General features: G+C 26.2%; 1 long non-coding RNA gene across 1 annotated transcript; it reads left to right on the forward strand.

The window, feature by feature from the left end:
• Positions 1 to 3,014: 3,014 nt before the first annotated feature.
• On the forward strand, positions 3,015 to 3,470 carry LOC138348448 (uncharacterized). The gene is made up of 2 exons (XR_011221050.1): positions 3,015 to 3,169; positions 3,281 to 3,470. It is a non-coding gene; the product is annotated as an uncharacterized lncRNA (long non-coding RNA).
• The last annotated feature ends 3,073 nt before the right edge of the window (positions 3,471 to 6,543 follow it).

The following is a 6,543-nucleotide window of genomic DNA, read 5'->3' on the forward strand; positions in this document are numbered from 1 at the left end:
ATTATGATTAAAAAATAAAATAATTGATTGGGTATAAATATTTGGTTCAGTTTCTCTAACAATTTTTATAATATACGAACGTATGATGAAATAGAACATCTAATCAGAAATATCAACGAATTCTTGTGAAGTACTCATAAAAATAAATTATGAAATGACAACGTTATATTTTTTTTTAAAATGAAAATAATACGATAAATGCTTACTCGTCCATGTTATTTATACTAAATCGATTCAAATTACAATATGCATATAAATTTATATAAATATTGACACAAATTGTGTCATGAATTGGCATAAAACTATATCAATGTGACATTACTTTGACATTTAATTTATCACTATTTGTTTGTTGCATTTTTGGAATATTAAATTGAAGCAATAACTTCTTTAAATGAAGAAAATAAAAGTTTGCAAATATAGGTACCTCGTGAGATAATTTTTTTTTGGTCCAAATGATAAGATCAAAAAAGAAAAAAACTTCTTATAATTATGAAAATTAAACATACATAGCCCATATGGCCTAAAAAATTATGAAAATTAAAGATTCATAAATTCATTGTGTACTAGGTTGTTGGCCATGATTAGGACATTATATACCCCACTTTTAATTATATGCACTATGATTTTTGTTCTATAATTATTTGGTATTTGATGGAGAGCAAATTATTTATATATATAAAGTTTATAGTATTTATATATATATATATATATAGATCATATGTTTTAGTAATTAGTACATGATGATTATTTAGATTTATATTTTTTGAGGTGTCGATTTTTCTCAATTCACACAGTGTCTGATTAATAAATGAAATTTAAATATTTGTTAAATATAAATCGACACCAATATTATAATGATACGCTTTCTATAGAGAATTAAAGTAGAAATTATGAAAGAATTTTAATGTAAATTGACATCAATGTTATAATGATGACACACTACCAATGTTATTTAAGATAATTATGTTGATTATGTCAACATTAATATAAACAAAAAAGTCTTAGGATGATTATCTTTATTTTTTGTCTGTTGCTGGTAATGATATCATATCAAGATGAATATATATATATATATATATATATATTTTTGTTGTTTTATGTGTTCATAGTCCAATTATTTATCATGACTAGATTGAACTAAATGTTCAAATAGTGGTTTTGAGTTTAAATTTTAAAAATTTAATTTATTTAAAATTTTATATATAAATTTTATATTTAAATTAATTAATAATCTAAAATAATATATATCGAACATTAAATAAGTAAAATTAATATTTATATGCAAGATATTTTCCAAAATACACTTTAAAAAAAAGAGAATAACCAATAAATGTCTTTTGTTCCACCGGATCGAGTTTATATATATATATATATATATATATATACACACACATCATCTAACTATGTAAAAGACTTCATAAATTGTAAATCCATAAATCTCAAACTTAGAAATAACGTAAATAACCTATCACACCAAGTTCTACCCCTTTTCGACGTGGCACTAGCTTAAAAAAAAAGTTAACATACGCTGGGCCCACAAGATAGTATCGCATAGATTGAAAAGGAGTAGAAAATTATTTATAAAATAAATTTAGGGGGATAATAAAATTTTAGTATAATATAAATGTGTTTCTGAGATTTCGAGCGTATGTTAAAATAGTGCTCGTATATTTTCCCTAAATTATTTACATAATTATAATGGATGAACCTTATCATTATCATAACACCTCTCCCCCTCTTCCCTATTCCTTAACAACAAATAAAAAAATTACATATAAACTCAGTAAATTAAATCTCATAAGTGAAATTTGTAGATTTAATCGTGTATATTACGTACAGATCTTATCTTTATTTCATAATAAAAAGGTCATTCTCATAGTTCGTCGATTCTTTTTTTTTTAATATGATAAAATTTAGATTAAAAATAAATAAATGAATAAACCTATTGGTAACAAAAAAATAAGAAAAAGTCCAGCTAAGAGGTAGGTTAATTAATTTTCTATATAAGTATATCCTTCTCTTTTCTCTTCTCAACTCATTGTCTATATTCTTCAATTTTTTTCTTTTTCATTTTCTTCTATCTTTTTTTTTGTCAAAAAATCCAAATACTTTTTCATATAATTCTTTTCTCTTTACTGAATTACTTTCTACTTATATGAATAATATAATATGCATCTAGGTTTTGTTTTGTATAGTATTGGGGTAAAATGAATTTTATGTTCGAGCGATATGAATAACGACGATTAATATAATTTAGTCGTGATTCATATGTTATGTTTTATGATTTTGATTATCTTCTTTCATTGAGTACTTGTCGATTCATCAGATGATTGATTCATGTTTTTATATTTGTGATTTTTTAGATCGTAAATGAGATTTTTTACTCATTATAGACATCGATTCCTATTCAGGGTTCTTTAAACTCGTGAATAATACTTGAATTTTTAGTCTTATTTCAAATTGACTTTTTCTTAGCTCTTAGAACTAGATTTGTTCTATTATATTAATTATTTCTCTCTTCAATTATATTTCAATTTTAGATCCACCTAATTATTCACATCATTTAAAGGATATGACCCCAAATGTAAAGATTCTCATTTAGAAAATACATAATTTATTTTGGTCCTTTTTGTCTGCTTGATTTTTTATTTTTAAATTTTTAGTTTGATTTTCATTTTGGTGTCCGATATATATATATATATATATATATATATATATATATATATATATATATATTTCTTATTTTTGATATATATATATATTGATATATAATTAAAATTATGAATTTGCTTTTAGATTTGCACCTTTTTAATGAATTTTTTCGTTATAATTTCTTACTCAACTACTTAATAGGAATTGTCTCTATTTTTGTGAAGAATGAGTTAAAATCTCATGTATGAATCGATAAATCACTTTAGTACAAACTTAAAATTTAGAGTTTGTAAATTTTTTGAAGATACGATTTATTTTATTTTTAATATTATTATTCTGCCTCGACATACAGTTGTTACTTGCTAGTGCAGCACCATTAAGATTCACATAGAAAATATGGAACGAAATTTGCTCAATTTTTCAATATATGAGAATCTTGATGATGCTGCATTGGCAAATCGATGACTTGATTCTTTAATTCCACAAGAAAATTTGGGCAATTTATCTTTATTTGGTAAGTTTTTTTTTTACTATGATTAATTCTATGTAATTATTTATTTTGGTTAATATGATGTAGTTCTCTTGATATAAAATCCTAACGATGCGATTTTTCAAATAAATATAGGTTTTGATGCAGAGGATGAAGAATTCGTGGCTAAAATATAGTTATATCGAGCAAAAATTATGTTATTTTTAATATGTTGTTCTTCTTTCGCGTATTTTTTTTTGTGAAATCAATTATAATACAGAAATTAGAAATTAATTTTTTGTTTTAAAATAATTTGATCTAGATTAATATTTTGAAACACTTTAAATTGAGCCTCCATTGATTATTGACGCGTTGAAATTTATAAATTCATGAGTTTGATATTTCAAACTTATGATTAAGAGAAGACTAATGATATTTGTCTTTATTAATAATTATTTGTCACATCAATAATCAATAGATAGTTATATATATAGTTATTTTTTAGGTGATTAGTTCGTATTAAAAAAAATAAAACTATAAATGTGGAGAAGTAAAATTCGATTAATATATAAAATTCTACTTTGGACATGTATGGGACAATACATATCGAATTATTATATTGAAATTATTTTTTTGATACGGTAATTTAATTATTATGACATTAGGATGTATTTTAGAACTTTTAGTATTCGATATATCGATACAATATTTTTTTTTTGAATACCATGCTAATATACTTACATATAATACTAATAAATTTATAAACTCATATTGTTTTTCTAAAAAAACAAATAATCGCGCAAACATTAAAATTTTAATTCTTTTATTTTTATTGATTTCTTTTGGGGGTGTAATAGATATTACATGTTAAAGGTGTAATTGATATGACATAATTCATATGTTTTTTGAAAAAAATTAAAGTCACACTTCTATGTTAAAGCCGAACAAATTATGGTTAAATTTATCGAACCTTAAAATACTTCAAAATATTGAAGTCAGAACATAAAAATAAGAATCATGCCAAATTAAAATTTTGATATGATAATGATATAACTAACATGATTTCCTAATTATAGATTGGTAAGTAACATAATTTAAAAAATATTTCATCAATAATTTTACTAAAAAGGACTTATAATATTTTTATTTTTATGTTAAATAACAATTAATTTAGATATGCATAACCAATTAAAGAACAAAAAAATGGTCCAAATTTGTATATTGAAGACAAAAAATTAATTTTGATCTTCCATTATATTATAAAGTCAATATAATTCATATCTTTTATGTACTATAAAATAATGGGATGTCTGATTTTTTTTTTATGTGAATATAAATAAGACACATTTCCTTTTTGTGAACCATTAAATTTAGAAAAATCTGAAAAATAATTATTAGTTGGAGATTACAACATTTTGTTTAAAAGGTACAACTAATAATACCTAATTGGTAAGGTCCAAAAATTAAAATAATAGTACATCTTGAAAGGAAAAGAACAATGTTAAAAAGGTACAACTAATTAAAGAACCAAAAACAAATATCAGAGAGTGTATAAAGACATATCTCGATTTATTTTATGAGATATTTATTGCAATATAACTTTTATCGACAGAAATATGGGTGATCTGTTCATCAATTTTCTGAGATACTTACTATGATGTAATTTCTACTGACATTAGTAATTAAAAAATGAAAACTAATATCAGGAAGCATTTTATCTTTAAAACGAGACATACCTCAATTAATTTTCCGAGGTAGCTACTACAACGTAACTTCTATTAGTATAAGTATTGGGTGATTATATCCATTAATACTTAGACTGTTAGATATATGAAAAAAAAAATCAGTTAAACATTCGGTGCGGGTAATTTTTTTCTAATTACTTATCCATTTTAACAATTCAATAAAAGATAATTTTTTTAAAACTTATTATATCTTCAATTAAATGACTAATTACTTTAAAAAATAAAAACTTTTAATCCACTTCATAATTAATAGGGTGAAAAAATTATAAATTCACTATAACATCATTAATTATTTTGTTAATAAATATCTTAATTTAAAAATAAACAAATAAAAAAGGACCGAACAAATAATTCTCAACTTATTTCATTAAATGTTAAAGCCCACATTTGGGTGCATGTTAGACCCGCAATCTACTTGATCTAACTACGTGCAGACATGCCAAGGACTTGGGCATTGGTCTTGGCATGGATGATGGCAAAACAGTGCAACACAAGTTCAAGGTGCTTGGGTGTTGGCAAGGCAGCTTGAACGTGCATGGCTTACGTGCGGGCTAAGGGCGTTGGCAAGACAGCATGTTGACTTGATGAAGCAAGGCTGTGAAGACTTGGCAAGGTCAAAGACAAAGGCAGTTCACCCGAAATTGCTGAAATAAAACTAAGTGTGGAAGACAGCTAAAATATTCTAAGTGTTGGAAGCTGGCAGGATTATTCTAAGTGTTGGAATGAAGCCTGAAATATTCTAAGTGTTAGAATATTAGTATTTCGTGTAGATAAGAATGTAATTTGAATTAGATTCTATCTGTTGGAAATATAGCTGTTGGAAAGTTCGTTTTGAACCCTGGGCTGACATGTGTCGGACAGGTGTCATGTGTAACCGCCGTATGTAACTGCTTGTAACTGCCATTGTGCAGAATTTTGATTTAAGGTGGAAATTCGTCTAAGGCAAGACAGAGAGTTTTCTAGCCTTAGACTGATTTATGAAGCCTTCCTTTGTATTAATTATTGATTAATAAAGGTTGGAACTTGTTCCTGTAAACGCTGCCTGTTTATTGTTTGACATTGCTGTTTAAGTATTTCTATACTTAGTCAATTATGTGGGTGTAAGTAGGCTGAAGTATTACAGACGCTGTAAGACTGCCTAGAGTGGTGTGCGAGAAAAATAAGTCGACCCTCTTTCAATTGGTATCAGAGCAAGGTTAAACAATGGTGAAAAACGCAGAATTGTGGAAATTGGCAAGAAAAATAGAATCCTTCGTCGGGTTTACTGAAGATATCCTGGCAGACCCTACGTTTGTGGATTTATTCACACAAATCATTGAGTTGAGAGTGGACGCTGAGAAAGTTCAGGGAGAAATTGGTGGATATCGACAGAATGTTGATAACCACATTACTGAAATCTTGGACTTTCGTACTACAACTACGCAGAAACTAGAGGGACTGCAGAAGGAAAATGAAAACCTTCATGCAGAACTCGTTGTTTTGTGTCGGGCTGTGGCTGCGTTGAGTTCGACTCGTGTTGAATCATCTAAGGTTAAGATTCCAGATCCTAAAGCCTTCAGTGGCGCAAGGAGTGCTAAAGAACTTGAAAATTTCATATGGGACATGGAACAGTACTTTACCGCTGCAAGGGTGCCGGACGCTGATAAGTTAAACATTACCACAATGTATTTGTCA

This window comes from Solanum lycopersicum, chromosome 5 (genome assembly GCF_036512215.1).
Source record: "Solanum lycopersicum chromosome 5, SLM_r2.1".
Lineage (NCBI taxonomy): Eukaryota > Viridiplantae > Streptophyta > Magnoliopsida > Solanales > Solanaceae > Solanum > Solanum lycopersicum.